Genomic DNA, 18,887 nt, shown 5'->3' on the forward strand with positions numbered 1-18,887 from the left:
AAGACATTTAAAGGCTATCATAGGCCTGAGGGTATTTCAGATTTTGTGCATATATTATGTGGGCACTTATTATTTCTTACATAATGTCTTGGAGGAGTGTAGAGATTGAGACTCTGAGAGGTCAATTTGCCTGCACAAGTTCATACAACATGGCAGCACAGAACTAGGTCTGAGAATAGTTTAAACTTTATCTTTTCCTAGACTAGACTGCCACTGTTTTAAAATAGTTATCTGTTCATTTTTTTCAGATAGCAAAGATTTGATGAGCATTATTTTTGGCCACTGTTACACTGAGAATTTTGTAAAAGATAGTAAAATGCAGTATAACTGTCCCCTGTCATCACGGAATGCATTTTAAGTCTCCTAATAGGTATCTCTACATAGACTGTGTTTTCCCTATATAAGGATACCTGTGATTCAAGTTGAATTTATAATTAGGCATAGTAAAAGATTAATGATAATAGAACAACAGAATCATAACTGCATATTGAAATGTATGAGAATGTGCTCTCTCTTTAAAGAAAATTTTCACATGGTTTCTCACTGGCACATCACGATCGTTAACATCGCTACTCCTGTGCTTTGTGACCATTTTTAAGTAAAGTAAGAGCTACTTGAATACATACAGTGTGATAACACACAGTCATTCTGATAACTAAATCAGTAATGGGTAGCTAACTTATATAGTATGCACAGACCAAAGAAAGGGTAATTCATGCTCTAGGCTGGATGACATGGAATATGAAAGCAATGTGAGAGCACAAAATACTGTCATACTCTTTAGAATGGTTCACCATTTAAAAATCATGAAGTATTTATTTCTGTAATTTTTCTTTTGAGGGGAGATGAAAGGATTTATTTCATAGTAAAATTTTCACACCACAGTCCATCCTCAAAAGAAATTAGGGCAGGAACAGAAGCCACAGAGAAATGCTGCTTACTGGCTTCCTCTTCATGGCTTTTAGACCTTTCTTGACAATGGTTCACTGTAACATTGAAATAAAAAGCAGTGGATAAGGGAGGACTATTATCTTCATGCTTGTAGATATCGGATAGGTTTTCTTATATCAAATAAATATTTAAATATGAGATGAGAGACTCATGAATGGTGCTAAGGGAACCCAGAGAGAGCACTTAGCCCAGCTCAAGGATCTAAGGGAAATAACATAACTAAAGTGTCCACCCAAAAGAGAAAAACATTTTCTATTCGTTATCTCTCTTGTTTTCTTCCTCACCACCTTTTTATACATTTTCATACACACACACACACACACACACACACACACACACACACACACACACACACACCCCTACATCTCTCAATTAAAATAGATTCTTCTCTGTCTTTCGTGCTTCCTCTGTGTATCTCCAACATATCACTTATCTATTATATCCATGCATTTATCAACAATTTATTAAGTACTAAATCTGTGTCAGTCACTGTTTCACACACTGGAAAAAAGACTGGTAAAACAAAACAACAACAGCAGCAGCAACAACAACTAACTACTTTCTTGAATTTTGTTTCCAAGTGTACAAAGAAGCAAAATCATTAAATAAACAGATATGGAATAAAATGACAAGGTGTGAACAGTGACAGGAAAGAGTGCTGAAGAGTTCAATTTTATAGAAAATGTCTTCATAACAAAGGTGAGCCTTCCCATGCTGTACGATGATTTTGTGTTTCCATTTCTGGCTCTGCCTTGATACTCTCTACTTCTGGAGTAATGAAATATACTGTGATTTTCTTTGTATGCTCCAACAAGAAAACCATGACATTCAGGGTTTGGGGCACGTTATCATTGAAATGATGAATAAATGAGCCTTTCTTCGTATTTCAGGAACAAAGGTCTGGTGGTATGGAACGTAAAGGAGTAGAGGAGCTACAGCATGAGGGCTCTATTGTTAGAGCAGAGAAATTTGGTGTTTATGACCTCAGAGACTTGAGCAGTTATTCTGTATAAGAGTTACATGTGGGAATAGCCATGAGGAGGACCAAAGAGTAAGGCCAGTGACTAGAGTAATCTACCCATTTCAAGAACCTGTTAGGCTTGGTCAGTTCTATTCCAGCTTGAGTGTATCTTATAACATATGAGAAAGCTTTTTGCAGTAGAGCCTGGCATCTTACCCTAGATGTCTGTGATCCAAGGGCCCTTAATACATTTCAAGAATGTGATATCATTGTACAAATAAACTCTACAGGTAACTCAAATTGATGGGTCCAAGTTGAGAAGGATTGTGCTATTGTGTAAGAAATGCTTTTCATGTGACTTTTAGAGCCAAACAAGATTTTTGCTTTGATTAAGTAGAGATGATTCTCACAAAGGAGAAATGTGAGTCTCCAGCAAATCTTGGAAATAACCAGAAAGTAGCAGATAGCTATGATGAAGAGGGAAAGAATGTGATAGAACCAAGAAAATCATTGGGATAAAGCAGAATTTTGCACAAAGGTGAAAGAATGACGTCACTCTTTGACCAGTTCAGGTCTATTGGGAACTGAGGACCTAACTTGGATGTTGGAGGGTTTTATTTGTTTGTTTAAATAGGAAACTCCAAGCCTTATATAGCTTAGTGTATTTGAAAATTTTATTCTTCTTAGCCTGAAGAATATAAGTCTCTAATTCTAATTCTGAATTTCAGAGAGACTCAAGCGACTATCTGGAGCAAATGCCTGTAAAATAGATGTGCCTTTGTGGAAGAAGCTTTCATACTTACCTGAGAAATTTTGAACACAGTTGCATATGTGACAACAAAACAGAACCATCTGTTAACGATTATATGTAAAATGTCCTATTTTATGAGAAAAATATTCTTTTCTGCCAAAAGAAGTCTGTGGGCTAAACACATAGTAAAGCTTCGACTCGGTTCTGAACACTTGAGATCTGTAAGGTAACTGACCATACCCTAAAAACCTAATTTTGATATGCCCCAGGTCATCTAAAAATTAGAGGGTGACCCAGGCTGCCTTATACATCATTACTTGCCTGCCTCAACTGTCCAATTGCTGGAGTTTATTGACTCATCATGGCATATTGAGTGTGGGTTTAAAGATCTTCCCTTTTCTCTCTTTCTCTGTCTCTCTCTCTCTCTGTCTCTGTCTCTCTCTCTGTGTATGTGTGTGTGTGTGTGTGTGTGTGTGTGTGTGTGTGTTATAGACAGCTGAAACTTCCAAACTTAACACATTTTTCATAAATAATAAGAGAGACTTGTGAGGGGGCTATCAATTCTTCGTTAATATCAGCATGAGCATAATTATATGTAATCTTGGAAAAGATTTAATGGCCCTTGACATTTAGTGCTAACTCCCAGTAGGCAAGGTAGGTGATTACTGTGGTTTCAATCTTTCTTTTCCTCTGAAAGATTAGAGTAAATAGCGGTCCTTTCACCTTATTGTTAAGATTAAATTAAACAAGACCTATGAGTAAATATGACACATAGTAGGTGGCTCAATAAAGACTGACATGCTTTTCAATCTCACTGTGACAACGAATATTCTTCAAATTAGAATTGCAAATCTCACCCTATTTAATGCATTTGTCATTTGGAACCCCGTCCTGATGAGGCAGTGTTAGCCAATAGCTTAGATTATGCACTTGTTCCTTGATAATGATGGAGAGGATCTGAAAGAGGAAGAGTAATTGATAGCCAGTCCGGTGATTTCTGGATTGAAATGCGGGACAGTACAGCCAGCCATTCAAGCTGCATTCTTCTGTTATTTGCTAAATGTCTAACTGGTGACTAGAAGGGAGAAATATGCCTTGTGACTTGTAATGTTAGTTTGGCATATGACTCTGTTAATATCACTCTCGGAATCTGTGTGTAAATTTCAAGTCAGAAAGGTTCCGTTTCTAGATTCAATTAACTACAAACAGAAGTAACATACCTAAAATGCATTGGCTTCCAGCTTATCTTTAAGTCACTAATTTATTTGGCCAAGGGCCTTATGTTTGCAAAGCCATCCCCTTAAGAGCTGGAGGTGGGGGCAGGACAAGTGAGTGGCATGAGCTATAAATGAATTGAAAATTGCCTTCTGTTCCAGCCCAGTGCAATGGTTCATGCTTTGTAATGAGCCCTAGTTGGCAAGGTAACTCATGTCACCAGAAGGAGCTCTCTACAGACTGCTCCATTTGTCACTGCTGTCTGAAGGACACAATGAGCTGGGGAAGCTGGCACTCTGCAGAATTTTTATAGTGCTATGTGCGTGCATTGGTCGCTCTTATCAAACGATAATTCAATAATACACACAAAATCCCCAATGTTTAAATAATTCGAGAGTTGGAACACAACCTGACCAAAGATAAGAGAGTTAATGCTGGCACTAAGATGCTAACTTATCCATGGGAGCAGGTTAAATGAGAGGAGGAAAGGATGGATACTGAGAGTCCCTATTCGTAATGGAGTGTACATCTGCATTGCCCTTTGTCTGACATGCTTTGGTGTGTTCCGTGGAGCTTCGTGCAGTGGTTTGTCGACGTGGTGTCTTTATTTTCCATGTCCTCATCCTCCTTCTAAAGGAGAACAAAAAGAATAAAGGGTGACCAGAATCATAACAAGAATTCAGTTGCAGTAACTGGGAGCCAGCTTTATGGAGTGAGTTCAGCTATTTGCACTTAGAATAATAGTGAATGGTTAAAAGGAAAAAATCCTTGGGGCATAGATCTGCTGGGAACCAAATCAGCAAATTAAACATTTTAAAGAAAGACGGTGTTATTATTTTCTGTGATTAGAAAAGTAGCACGTACTCATTCTTACCCCTTTAAACATCACAAAACCAATAAACTTCAGAAATCACATATGGTAATCCTTCCCCATGATATCTGATTGCAGCATTTGTTAGTATTTTGGTTTATCTCCTTATTTATAAGTCTGTAATCTTTAGACATTGGTTTAGTTTCACCAGGAAATCTTTCTAGAAATGCAGTTCACATTTAGGAGCTTAAAGATTCTTATACCCGAATTGTCCTTTCTAACACAGGATTCATTTACATTGAAGCACCAATATAGGCTGCTGCTGGTCGCTGCAGTCAGTTTGTTGTACAATGGCCATATGCTAGACAGACAGTGTTCTAAGTCTCCCCTGTCTCTCTTCCTCCCTCCACCCTGTCCCTCTCTCTCCCCTCTCCCTCTGCCCTTGTTTCTATCACTGTCTCTCCCCGCCCCATATGTTTGGGTATATGAGTGCATGCTTGATTGAATTCTGATTATTGCTCGTGTGTGTGTTTGTGTGTGTGTGTGTGTGTGTGTGTGTGTGTGTGTGTGGTTATAGTGCACAATGCTGAACCAAAGGCTTATACATGCTAAGCAAGGGATTTTCCACTCACCTAGGCCTCAGGCTCTGATCTGAATACTTATTCCTAAATAGATAGAATTCTCATAAAACTCTGCTAGAGGGGAGCTGCGGACATTTGTTTATAGGTGAGAAAACTGAGTTTTAGAAATGTTACAAGGCCATTAATGAGGTTAAACTAGACTTTAAATAAAGCTTTAGTATGGCAGGAAGGAATTTCCTTGTCCTTTCTACTCACACTGCCCAGCCTCCTCTCTCTCCCCTTCTCTTCTGGCCTCTCCCCTTCCTAGCTGGGAGAAATCGACCAACGAATGTGAACATAAAATGCATTAGAGAGGCAAAGAGCCATGGAAGCCCAAGAGAAATATGGAAGTTTATCTTTAGTAGCTCTACGTAATACCCTTGCATTATGTTCATTATTAAACAAACATATATATATATATATATATATATGGATGGATAGATAAATACATAAATAGATAGATACATAGATACATACATAGACAGATAAAGCACAGTATTGCCTTTTAGGCTTTGTCAGCTGAATTTGAACTCCATAGGATGGAAAACTTGCACAAGTAGACCTCCTTTCTGAGTCTGATTCTTGCTCTTTCTATTTTCCTTACTGAGTAACAGCAGGAATACTGCTGTCTCTCAAATAAAGGGCTCCTGTAACTTTCCAGTGTTAGACTGGATTGTGAAGATAAATATACTTAAGGGCAGTGTGTGGAATTGAAAATCTATCCTTATTTTCTGTGGTACTTTTATGATGTAGCAAAGCATGTTTATGGATAACATCCTATGTGTCCATAGGTAAGTCTTTTCCCCTTTGCAGCTTAATTTCTCTTTCTCTAAAGGAAGGCACAGAGGGACAAAATCACATTTAAGGATCTTTGAGCTCTAAGAGCCCCATGTCTACTCTTAAGAACTTTCTAACTCCTTCCTGCCTTTGGGTTTTTCTCAGGATTCTTTCTTATTTTTTTTTTTAATTTTTCATGGCTTCCCAGGAGAGGTTAGCCTTAGTGGTTTGCTGTTACTAAAAACTTCTGTAGAAGATTAAAAATATCTACATGGTATGTGAAGTCTGAGCAATTTGATAAGCCTCCATGATCCTAGAAAAGGATTACCATGCAGTAGTTTGAATTTTCAGCATAATGATTTTCTGTCAGTTATGTTCCTCAAGGCATTCATTTCAATGAATGATTGGGGAACAGAAATACTGTGTGATGCTCCCCCAATGCCACATACTTAATTAGTATAGAAGACAAACTAGAGTCCTTATCCCTTAACCACTAGTTTAGAATGGGTTTCTCAAGGTCTGTTTGCCTCAATGTAAGTCTATGGGAAAGAGCTGGGTAATGATGAGACTTGGGAAGTTAAGAAAGTTTAAATGAAGACTGGCTTCCTACATTATAGATAATTTCTGAATTCAGGGTTGTGTTTTTCTAAGTTTCTCAGACACACTGAATAATATTGAAGATCATAGCAGTATTAGTAATTTTTAGCTATTGGCCCCTTCCTTTATACATTAGGGCCTGTTTCAAGTTTATATATGGATCCACATGCTTAATCCCCACAACATCCCCGGGAAGATTACCAATATTCCTGTTATTTTCATAGTAGAAAACCAAGGCACTGAAACATAACATAATTGGCTCAAGATCAGACAACTAATACAGTACTTAGCTGAAATTTCAGCCAAAGCAGTTTGGCTCTAGAGCCTAGGCTTTTAATCCACTATATTCAGCTTACAAAAGAATCTGCTTCTCATTCAATACTTACCAATGGCCAATAAAACCAAGGTTCTCTGAAAACATATGTTGGAATGTACTGCTTTGAAATTATTCCCAGTATGTATTATAAACAAGGTTAAAAAACATGTCTAGAATTCTAAAATAGTATGAGCAACATCTAAGATCAACACTCTTAGGAAAAGAAGAATCTGAAGTCATGAGGGAACATTTGGACCTAGAAGTATTGTAGCTAGAGCTCAGAACCAAGTCCCCAATGACAACAAAAACACCGTAGGGCTTCTCACTGGCACAGGTACTATAATTGAGGGCTTGAAGATACTCTCTCTTTCTCTCCTTTAGTATATAGGTGACAACAGGATACAGGGTTTACAGAAAAGCAATTAGATTCCAAGGTGGGAAAGGCAAGCATTGTGCAAGGTGCTATGAGGAAATTGTTTTTAAGGTCGATAGTAGACAAGGCTCATTTTGTTGACTTAACAGAGCACAACTCAATCAAGTAGCATTATAGTTTTTTGTATCTATAAAAATATAATCTAAGCCATTTTTGGAGGGAGGAAAACAAAGAAAAACAATTTATAATCAAATTATAATTTCAAGAATAAATAACAAAAAGTGAAGGAAGAGTAGCTGATAGAATTTAAGACAATAATCTTGAAGTTATTAGAATAAAATTGGTTGTGGTAATCAGATCACTTAATATTCATTTTAACATATTTAAATGATATCTCCAATTCCTATGAAAAAATTCTTATGAAATTTTCTTTTTAATTATTTAGGACATGTGAGTTTTGGTTCCATTCTTCATTGGAGATTTTGCTTTAATAAATATCAGAGAGCTCTTTCTGGACTCCATCTTTGTGGTAGCAGCCATGACATCTGTGGATTAGTAGCCAACATGCAGCTCTTTGTCCACACCCAGGAACTACATACCAGCCAGGAGATGGTTGCCCAGATCAAAACTCACTTGGCCTCACTGGAAGGCATTGTCTCGGAAGATCAATTTGTACTTCTGGCAGGCTCGCCCTGCTGGAGGATGAGGTCACCCTAGGCCAGTGTGGTGCAGAGGCCCTGACCACTCTGGAGGTAGCTGGCTGCTTGCTGGGAGGTAAAGTTCATGGTTCTCTGGCTCATGCTAGAAAAGTGAGAGGTCAGACTCCCAAGGTGGCCAAATGGGAAAAGAAGAAGACAGGTTGGGCCAAGAGGCAAATGCAGTACAACTGATGCTTTGTCAATGTTTGGCCACAAGAAGAAGAGCCCCAGTGCTAATTCCTAAGTCCTGTTGTGATCCTGCCACACTAATAAAGCCACTTTGCCCAGAAAAAAAATAAATAAATATCAGAGAGCCAAGACTGTAAGTAGCTGTCACTAAATTAGTCTTATATTATTTTTTTAGGCATAATTTACTAAAGGTTTAAGAGTTGTTTTATTCCACTGATTGTGTTGTTGAGAGTTTAGATTTTATTCAGGGTGATTAAAGATCATGTTATAGCCTTCACATTTTCTTGGAATGCCAAGGTCACAAAGTTTGGACACTGAAGAGTTGTCTGGCTTTTAACTGTTAAGGTCACATGTGGACTTGATAAGTGATACCAACAATATTTTCATATTTAGGCTTGATTGCTGTTGTTCATATTTCACATTGGCACTGAACTTCATAGGATGTTTCCTCCATAAGCCCATCAAGAATTTCATAATCTCCTCTTTAGACTCTGTAGACTTGAAGTTCAGGGGATGGGGGCAGGATACATGGGATAACTCTTCACCGTCATATTATGAGCATATAGCAGAGGACCTATAATATGTAAGAAATAATTGTTAAATTATTATATTGAAGGCACAGGAAAATGAGTCAGGGATGTCTGTACACTTCTTTATAGGCTACCCAGCATATACACTTGTCGCTGAGCATGTACTTTGTTATGGTGATTGTTTGAAATTTCCAAGACTAAACCTCTAGATGCTAATTACTTGTTTATATTCTCTAACTGCAGTTTGGGTGGATGCCACAGTTGGATGGTGGATATTACTGGTTTTCTAGTCTGAGCATCTTAGTGACAATATATATTAGATCCGAGAAAGTCTATTGAATTAAGTAAGAAAGAAAGTCATATGCTATATTTGGATTTTCAAAAAAGCAGGCATTGATCACCTTCTCCCACTACCATATTGTGCATCTGAGGAGACTCAGGGTCACTGACTGACTAATGATAACTCCAGATTGATAAAGCTACTGTAACACTGACAGAAAACTATAAAACTGAAGTTTCCAAGTTCAGTGTTCTTATCCACACATTCCCGTTAGCACTAATCAACAACATAGGGATTTGTCTCAAGAGCTGCACCTCATTTTCTGTGTAGGTAGCCATCTCAGAGTTTGTACAGTTCTTAATGAACTATCAGACATTGACTAGATTTCATGCTTGCCAGGGTCAGTGTGTTTGGGAAATCCCTACCATGTATTAATGCAATGAATTCTTCTTACAATTAAAAAACAAAGCACAAAGAGAAGAACATATTGCCAGGTATCTTCTGCCCAAATTTCAGGTAACACAAATTATAAATCTATATGGATTTTTACAGCTCTGTACAGGAGATACCACGAAAGTAAAAACAACATACTTAATTATAGAAATATAGGAGCTGTGGAAAGGGATTCACACTTGTGAAAGTGGTGCTGGATTTCAGGGGCTGGAAGGATCATTAAGGAAGCATCTTGCGATGACAACGTAGTGGCTTTTGAGACTAGACTTCAGCATTCTCCTTTTCCTGCAGTACTCCCCTACCTATTCACACTTCTCTTCACCCAGCACTGTGGTTAATTAGATAAGCAGTGCTCTTATCTCCATGGCTAAATCATTTTCTTGACTCTTTATGCAATAGCGACTCTTCTGGGAGAAACATGTGATAGGGTTCAGAATATGATGAATATTTGCATGCTTACAACTTGGGGAGAGAGATTTTGGTAATGATAGCATGGACATGGGCCAGTTTACTTGGAAAATGACTTTGAAAAGAATAAAGTACGTTTTGTAGCGTATAGAGGGATTTATGCTGTCCTTAATATCAAAATTTTATGTTTTCATAAATACGTGTTTATTGTGTAAGTAGTACTTCCATAAAGAAGGAAGAAGTGATGGGTAGTATTACATGCCAAAGATTTCCCCAGTGAGAAGACTTAATTCATATTTCCTTTATGATTCAAAATAGTAATGAAATGTGAACCTACGTGGCTTAGTTGTTGACCTAACCATGGTTTTGGGAAATAAACATTTATAAAAAGAGGAGAGAGAGAGAGAGAGAGAGAGAGAGAGAGAGAGAGAGAGAGAGAGAGAGAGAGAGAGAGAGAGAGAGAGAAGACATGCATACAGAAAAGCTGGATTGGGTGGGTCTTTCTATCTGAGGGAGAGGTACCAATAATAGCTTGGAAACTACAAGTTTACTACATACAGCAGGAAAGAGAAGGTAGGTTAGCCAATCTCAGTAGCAGGTCTCTGTAGGAAAGATGTCTCAGGTTTCTCTTATGGAGGGGCAGGCTGCATTTGGTAGTTTCTGCACACATTGTCAACATTCAGGGGGAAGAAGCTGCAGATGATGCTTTCTGCACACACTGGTTTTAGCTAAAGGTCAACAGCTTGTCAGCATCCCTATTCAGACTGGGGAAAGCTCTGCCATTCTGCTGAGCCTGACCTGGAGGCTTTGTCATTCCTATGGGGATGAAGCATTGGGGTACTTGACATGAGCTGTGCTCCCATCAACAATACACTCAGGACTTCATCTACTCTCACGGTTCTAGTTGAGTTAAAAGTAGGTAGTCTTGTAATTTCCTGCCCTTTCTCAATTTTTCTACTTGAGTTATTTAGAATGTCTGGTATCTATGATAGGCCTTTCTGGCTCTGCTGGGCTAAATGTTGCTACATGTGGAAAAGTTCTAGGGTGTGAAAACAACATGGCCTTGTTCCAACTAGTTCCTCAAAATGAGCCTACCTTATAGAAAAATGTGAAGTCGCTTGTGAAAACAGATTTGGCCAGCGTCCATCTTTGTAGTCAAATGTTTCAGCATTCTCACCAGAAGCAGAGTGACTGGGGAAGGAAATATACTTTTCTCTTTGTCAGCTCACACTATCTTAGATCAAGGTTACATAGCACAAAGTCCAGCTTGGCATCGGAGAGTAAAGATTGTCTTGTTCTGATCCCAGAACTTGATTTAGGAGCAAATCAGCTCAGACGAACAAGTCAGTCTCAGCAACATCATTGCTGAGCAGAGCTGAAAAGAAATCGTTTGGAGAAGCAAGCAAACAAACAAAACAACACCCTGAAGCAAGACCTCTTCCCCTCCCCCAGTGTTTCACTTCACAGCTGCGTTTTCCAAGCTGGTGAATCTCAGCCTCCCAACCCAGAGTTATTATTGCATCTGTCCCTGTTTTATTTTTTTTTCCTTTCATGGTGTACAAATTTTTGCAATTAAAGAAAGTGATAGATTGCATTATTTAAACAGAGACTGACATTTTAAGGCTTCACCTTAAAGAAGGGTTCGGATATGTGAGTCTTTCCAGGAGTCAAATTTCCCTCCTCCGGAAACATTACCTATAGTATTTGGATAAGTTTGTCCACTGTAAAATGACTCTGAATACATAGGAGACACAGACACTCTTCTTCTATTCCTGCCTCGGGACTTAGTCTGATCAATAGTTTTGTAAATAAAAAAAAATGTCCCTGTTTGAGAAAGCCCTGTTAAAAGCCTGATCCTTCCTAACAGGAAGAAGATGGCATCTTTCAGGTCTTTATAGGAACACGTACTGAGCAGGGTGAAGATCCAAAGTTCCTAGCTTGGGTTCAAAATCTTACAAAGATAATGAAATCTTGTCTGAGTGAGAACCATGCTAGGAAATGCATTTAGTTGAATTCCTCTTGTCCTCTCTGTGCTTCTGACCTCAGCCATGTGTGTCATTGCTGCTAAAACAGAACTAGTTCTTTTGGCATTTACAGGGAGAACAACTGAAAGGGAAACAAGAGATCAGGGTTCCAATCCCATCTTTGACATTTGCTGAATAATCACTCCCGACTAGCCATCCAGATCAACAAAATTTCCCTGTTTTTGGAATTAGTAAGATAATTCTTGGCTTACAGGCAATTCCAACCTGAGTTAGGACACCAAATGTTATGAAATATAATGCACCCCGCATCCAGGTAGGGGGCTATTTGGTGGGGCCCATGCCAAGATGCCTCCTGAGAAATCATGCCATGCAACAGAACTGGTATAAGAGAGGTATATTTGGTGAAAGGGAGGGGAGTGAGGACCTGGAGAAAGGGTAGAGACAGACAGACTGGAGCAGAGCCATGGAGGCAGAGAAGCAGAGTGGGGTAGAGGTGAGGTGTGGGCATTTGGGAGTGGAACACAAAGAACAGAAAGAAGGATAGAGAGAGAAAGAGTGATCTGGGGTGACATGTAGTCTTTTTTTATATGCCAGTCACCTACACTTGACCAGCTGGAGGTGAGCAGGTGATGATGGAAGCCCTTGCTTGGCCAGGTGTCTCGCAGAGTTGCCTGTAAGCTAACAATAATACCCACCTTCTTAATTGTTTTACGGGCATGTTGTATGACCGCCCCAAACACGGGCATTCTAAAAAGCTTTGAAAGGTGCAAGGAAAACCGATATCAAACTTCAGTTATCAAACTGAAGAATGCTTGTCTGGTGTGTGAAATGCCCTGACTTCTATCTTAATCACTGCAGCAAACAGAGGTAACAACCAAAGAAGTGGTATCGGTACACTGATGCTCTTCAATAGTTTTTGCATATGCCCAAAGGACTCAATATCCTTTTTCTAAATACTTGCTCAGACTCGGCTTTCTGAGAGGAAAATGGCACTTCAACAATTTCAGCATTCTCTCTCTGAAAGTATAAGCTAAGATTTTGAGACTGTCATAAGTATACCTTTTGTTTGGGAGAGGTGTTCCACCTGACACTATGTCAGAGTAAGTGTCCTTCTAGTATTCATTGATCTAGGGAACAGCTGGTTGACTTAAAGTGCCTTTTTCTATCATTTTTTGATTGTGGTTGAGGGAAGCCAGCTCTTTATGACACCACTTGTTAGGTGCTTATAATACAATGTCACTCAACTGGATGATTTGAATCATTTTGTCCCTCCTTACTGTCACAACAACCCTACCATTTCTTTGTTATCACTTTGGAGAGGTGGCTTAAAACTTCCTTTTGTGGACATAATGTAAATGCCTCTCTATACCTCTTTAGGCCATGCTAACTCCAACTAAGAAAAGTCATCTACTCAATTATAATTTACCTTAATATACATCGATTATACTTTCAAGGGTGTTCCTTCTCCTTTATATGAATTAACTCGTGTTATTTTCACAATGATTCTATGAAGGAGAAACTAATGTTGCCTTGTTTTTACAGACAACAGAACTAAGATTGTTGAGAGGTTAAGTTACTTTCTTAAAATTATATGATTAGTAATTAAGTCTCAAACACAGGAAGATGGAGTCTAAATTTTTTGCTACTAATCACCTTGTTTGACCAGTCTTGCTACAGGTGGATTAATTTTCCTCTAACTGATGTTTTGCCCTTTTAATAGTCATTTCCAGCTCTGGTACTGTGCATAATCACTATTTAGTTTGATGGTTGACCTATTTGTCTTGATGTGCATCAGAAAAACCTGGAGACCTTGTCAAAACATGTCTAGATTCCTAGATTCTGATTTAGGAGGCTTGGGATTAAGAATAAGGTGACCTAGGAATTTGTATCCCTAAAAAATTCTTAGGTCCAAAATCCTTACTGTGAGAACTTGTTTTTATGGGTGGGGTGTTCTAGCATGAAGTTCAGATACTTGAATATGTTTGAATATGTTTCGCTAAAGACTGTATTCCAGAGAGATCATCTTCTTGGACTGACTGTGCAGCTTTGAAATTGATTCCCATGGAGTGTCAAGGGAGTAAGGGAATATCCACCTAGCCAGCCAGATCAACAAAATTAATGCTGGCCATCAATGGAGTGTCAGATGTCATTGCCAGATTACCCTCACATCCAAAGACCCTACTATTGAGAATCTTGAAGGATCATCTTGTTTTCTCTTTCAGCAGAACTGCCTTTCCTCATTTACTTAAAAATTCAATATTGTCATTTTAATCTACTTAAACATACACCTCTCCCAGTGATTTTTTAAAGCTATATCCTGATCATATGCTTGAGCACTAATAGATTGGCACACAGGTGTGATTTTAAGAATTCATCTCCAATTAACACCCCCAATGGCTGACAGCCCTCCTCCATTAGCTTCATTCCAAAAAGGCTTTAAGTGCTATTTAACTTGATTAAGGAAACAGAAATTTGAAGCATATTTACTGCAAGAATGCTTAATGAGAGGCAATATGGTTTGGGAATTAAGTGCATACATTTTTAATAAGACAGGCCTGAGTTTGAATTTTGACTTTTGCTAATAATTAGCTTTGTAATTGCAATCTAATAAAGTTACTTCTCTGATCACCAACCTTATGAGACTGTATATACAAATTATGTGTACATACACATGCACATGTGAATGCACACACAAACACACAATTTGTATCACCATAAAACTAAAATACCAGGGATTTTAAAAAGTGTGAACAATAGCTAATTTGTATTAATGGTCCTAAATGATATTCTTCACACCTCTGACACATCAAAATAATTTGAAAAGGATCTATGGGGTAGTATGCACATTGGTATCTGAATTTCAAACCAGTGAGTGACTAATGTTCGTTTTTTTAATCTCTGTAAATGTTTATTACATTAGTAGAATATGAATCCACAAACAGAGATTACTGAGTTTTTAAATAATTGTGCAAAGAAGTGTATATATATTTTAGTTTACATATAGTAAAAGTTTCATTTTTGAAATGTAAGAATTTTTGAAGTTCAGCTTGTTGGAAAACACTTATTTTTTTTCCTGAATATTCAGCCAACTGGCAAACAAGAAGACCCTGAAAGACTTATTTCAGACCAGTTTTGATGAGCAATAGAGACAGAAAGTTCCAGAATATAGGGCATTGCTTGAGGAGAGGTGATTTGGAGGGCTGCTATAGTGGAGGCCAATGTGAGTATATCATGGGGGAAGACGAAAGGCAACCACAGCTGTTGCCAAAAATTCTTAGGGGATGTATTGATCAGGTCATCAGTTCATCTATTCTTAGGTGACTGATGGTTTTAAGCAAACAACTATCAGCGTGAATGGTGAATTCAGCCTTCCAAAGGGACCATAGATATTAATTCAGATAGTAAAGCCTATCTCCCTTTGGGATGAGGGGGCCTAGTGCAGGGAAATGCACTGCTGCTTTATTCTGATTACATTCTTCAGTCAAATCACTCCAGAATGACCAGCAAACGGCCCCTGAAATAGGAAAGAATTGGTGGCAGGAAGGAAATTTAGAGTTGCTTTGATAGAATAATTATCTTCAGGGACTTAGCCTCTGATCGCTACTTAGATTGTGTGAAAATATTGCTGAATAAGGCACTGAGCAAATTCAAGTTGTCATTAAGAGAACTGTAGTTGGTATCGTTAAATTATATCCATTATTCAGATAAATGTTCCATGGCTTCTTACTTGCCTGCTTCCTTTTCTACTTGAGCATCCAGTCGAGATTATTTTATGTAAGAGGAAGAGGGTAGATGGGCTTCATCTTGGTGGAACTTCATAGATGCTATAAATATTTGCAAATAGGGCTAGAACTGTCCATATTTTCTGAATGTAGAGCTGTCTCCTGAAGTTTGCATTCATTATGTGGCACAGTGTACTTACAGTAATAGTATATGATCTGGGAGCAGTTTAGGGTTGATTCAAAGCAGAAAGGAACAATTGTGTTTTATGTTTTTATTTCTAGGAATAGCTGACTTTAGTTTCATGTAATTGCTAATCAGCCCAGAGCTATTCCAGCCTTTCTTTATAGTTTTTCTTCACCATCTTCATTTTCATTTGCACCCAAATCCATGTAGGAACCTTTTAAATGTATTTCTAAGAACCACTTTTAAAACGTCTACAAAATTTTCCCAACAGGTTTTGCAATAAATATGTACTTTCACAATACCTTCATGTTGTGACCCAGAACTCAGCTGAACTGCTTTGTCCTTCCATATCTACTTCCTACAACCCGTTAATAAGGACTCAATGAACATACCCTCATTAACAACAACTTAAGGAAAGTGGCATCTGAAAAAACAATCGAGTTTCGAGGTTTCATATTATGCATTGTAAAGCTAGATATCACTGATTTGTGACTCATCTCTTTTGTAAATAATTCTACTTTTGATATAATTAATAAATTTGTGTGACCACAACTTACCTTCTTTTTCCCCCATCTTTATTAAATTGGGTATTTCTTATTTACATTTCAAATGTTATTCACTTTCCCAGTTTCCATGCCAACGTCCCCCTGAGGGGGAACTCCCCTTCTATATGGGTGTTCCCCTCCCCATCCTACTCCCATTAATTACTGCCCTTCCCCCAAGAATCCCATTCACTGGGGGTCCAGCCTTGGGAGTACCAAGGGCTTCCCCTTCCACTGGTGCCCTTACACAATTTACCTTCTTAACATAATTGTTTTCATTGCAGTGCAGGCCCATGCAATTTGAAACAACTCCAGTTATTGTAGGCATGATTTCATGTTTTGCTTTTTCAATTAACACACCAATATTTTCCATGTTTGGTTACAGTATACAATTTTATTTTATAATCACTTCTCGATTCCTCATCTATGGTCTAACATAACTTATTTAGCCATCCCTGTTACCTACTGCTTTTTGTAATAAAGACAGGTATGCAAATTTTAATGAGTGTGTTTTGCCTTCGTGCATTTTTGTGTGCCTGATATCCAAGAAATACAGGAGAGGGTACCGTGTCAGATCCCCTGGAACTCAATTACAGATAGTTTTCTATGACAATACCAACATCTAAGTGTTTCTGCTTCACTTTGCCATTCCTCTCATTTCTACTTGGGGTGTGGTGATAAACCATCTCAGAAAAAGGATAGTAACCAAGCGAGAGACAGTCAGATACATTGTGTGATGTTACTAAAGGACATCTATGGGGGGATTTAGCTCAGTGGTAGAGCGCTTGCCTAGGAAGCGCAAGGCCCTGGGTTCAGTCCCCAGCTCCAAAAAAAAAAAAAAAAAAAAGAACCAGAAATAAAATAAAAGAAAGAAAGAAAGAAAGAAAGAAAGGATGTCTATGACTTGAAATACTGTCTGTTTATTTCACATTCATTAGGCTTCTCATTATGTTGTACTTACTTCAAAATTAGCTTTCAGGGATTGGAGAAATGACTAAGAGCACTTGCTGCTCTTTCAGAAGGTTCAAGTTTGGTTTCCAGCACCCACATGATAGGTTGCAACCATCCATAACTCTAGTTCCAGGGAATTTGACTACTTATCCCAGCCTTGACACACAAATACTACACACTCAGGCTAGCAAAGCACTCATACACATAAAGGCAGGACAAATACACCTTTAAAAATATTTTCATTTTCTTGTTACTTTGCTCCCTTTTTTCTTACCTTCTTTCTTTCTTTCAATATTTTTAAGACACAGTTAAGGAAGATCATGCTGGCCTCAAATTTGAGATTCTCTGCTTCCCCAACCTCCTGCATGCTGAAAATACAGGCAAATGTATCAAAGATCCCTTGGAATTATTAAAAATACTTGGAAGGTGAAAGTGTGTTTCATAGGTAGGAAGGGATGTCTGCTTGTGAAGATAATTCATTTCTTGAACCAATAATAGTCTGTTCTTGCAGATAATCCCCCCTTCCTTTTCCACCCTAGTTGCAATATGTGGTCTGATCAAGCTTTTCTGAAGGAACTATAAAGCTTCTCTCTGGGAAGAGTATTTTAATTTCCAACTATTCTTTGCATAACTAGATATTGACCCCTTTATAGTACGACTTGTTTGTCCTCAGACTGGAAATGAATAACCCAGCAAACATGTGGAGGAATCAGTGATACTCGGTGTATTATTTCGCTGTCCTTGTTGCTGCTGTAATAAAACAACATGAACAAAAGAAACTTAAGGATGAAAGATCTGATTTAAGCATAGGGTTCCAGAGGCTAAGAGTCTAGAACAGTGAGGAAACCATGGCAACAGGCAGCCACTGCCTGAAACTGAGAGATCACATCCTCGACAACTGACAAGAAGACAAGAAGCAGACAGCAAACTGTAAGTGGTAACACTTTAAATTTTCAAGATTCACAACCAGTGATAAACTTCCTCCAGCAACACTGTAGTTCTCCATAACTTCTCAAATCAGAAGCAACAAATGTGGAACAAGTATTCAAATATCCCAGCCAACGAGCAGCACTCTCATGAAAACTACCACATAAGGAGTACCATTAATGTGCATCTTCTTTGACAGTCTCTAATGTAATTCATGTCAGTTTCTACCTCTTGGTGCTTTCAGTCATAAACAAAGATGGCTAAGATTTGTCTAAAATAGTAGCTTTCAGCCTTGCTAATTGTTTGACCCTTTAATATTGTTCCTCATTGGGGTCGAGACCCCTTATGAACAACAATGCCAAGCAACCAGAGCTTCCAGGGACTAAGCCACTACCTAAAGACTATACATGGACTGACCCTGGACTCTGACCTCATAGGTAGCAATGAATATCCTAGTAAGAGCACCAGTGGAAGGGGAAGCCCTGGGTCCTGCTAAGACTGAACCCCCCAGTGAATGTGATTGTTGGGGGGAGGCCGGTAATGGGGGGAGGATGGGGAGGGGAAGCCCATATAGAAGGGGAGCGGGAGGGGTTAGGGGGATGTTGGCCTGGAAACCAGGAAGGGGAATAACATTCAAAATGTAAAT

At 38.5% G+C, this 18,887-nt stretch overlaps 1 protein-coding gene and 1 pseudogene across 2 annotated transcripts in view; both read left to right on the forward strand.

Annotated features, from left to right (window-relative positions):
- Positions 1-18,887, forward strand: part of Il1rapl2 (interleukin 1 receptor accessory protein-like 2) — a 1,310,993-nt gene that overhangs the window by 228,632 nt on the left and 1,063,474 nt on the right. Inside the window, exon 1 of one of the 2 annotated variants that reach the window (XM_087599348.1) lies at positions 18,181-18,244. The gene's annotated coding sequence lies outside the window, so the exon portion shown is untranslated. 2 annotated transcript variants of the gene reach the window in all.
- LOC147998323 (ubiquitin-like FUBI-ribosomal protein eS30 fusion protein pseudogene) lies at positions 7,847-9,140 on the forward strand (annotated as a pseudogene).

Source organism: Rattus norvegicus, chromosome X (assembly GCF_021556685.1).
Source record: "Rattus norvegicus strain SHRSP/BbbUtx chromosome X, alternate assembly SHRSP_T2T, whole genome shotgun sequence".
NCBI classification, from domain to species: Eukaryota; Metazoa; Chordata; class Mammalia; order Rodentia; family Muridae; genus Rattus; species Rattus norvegicus.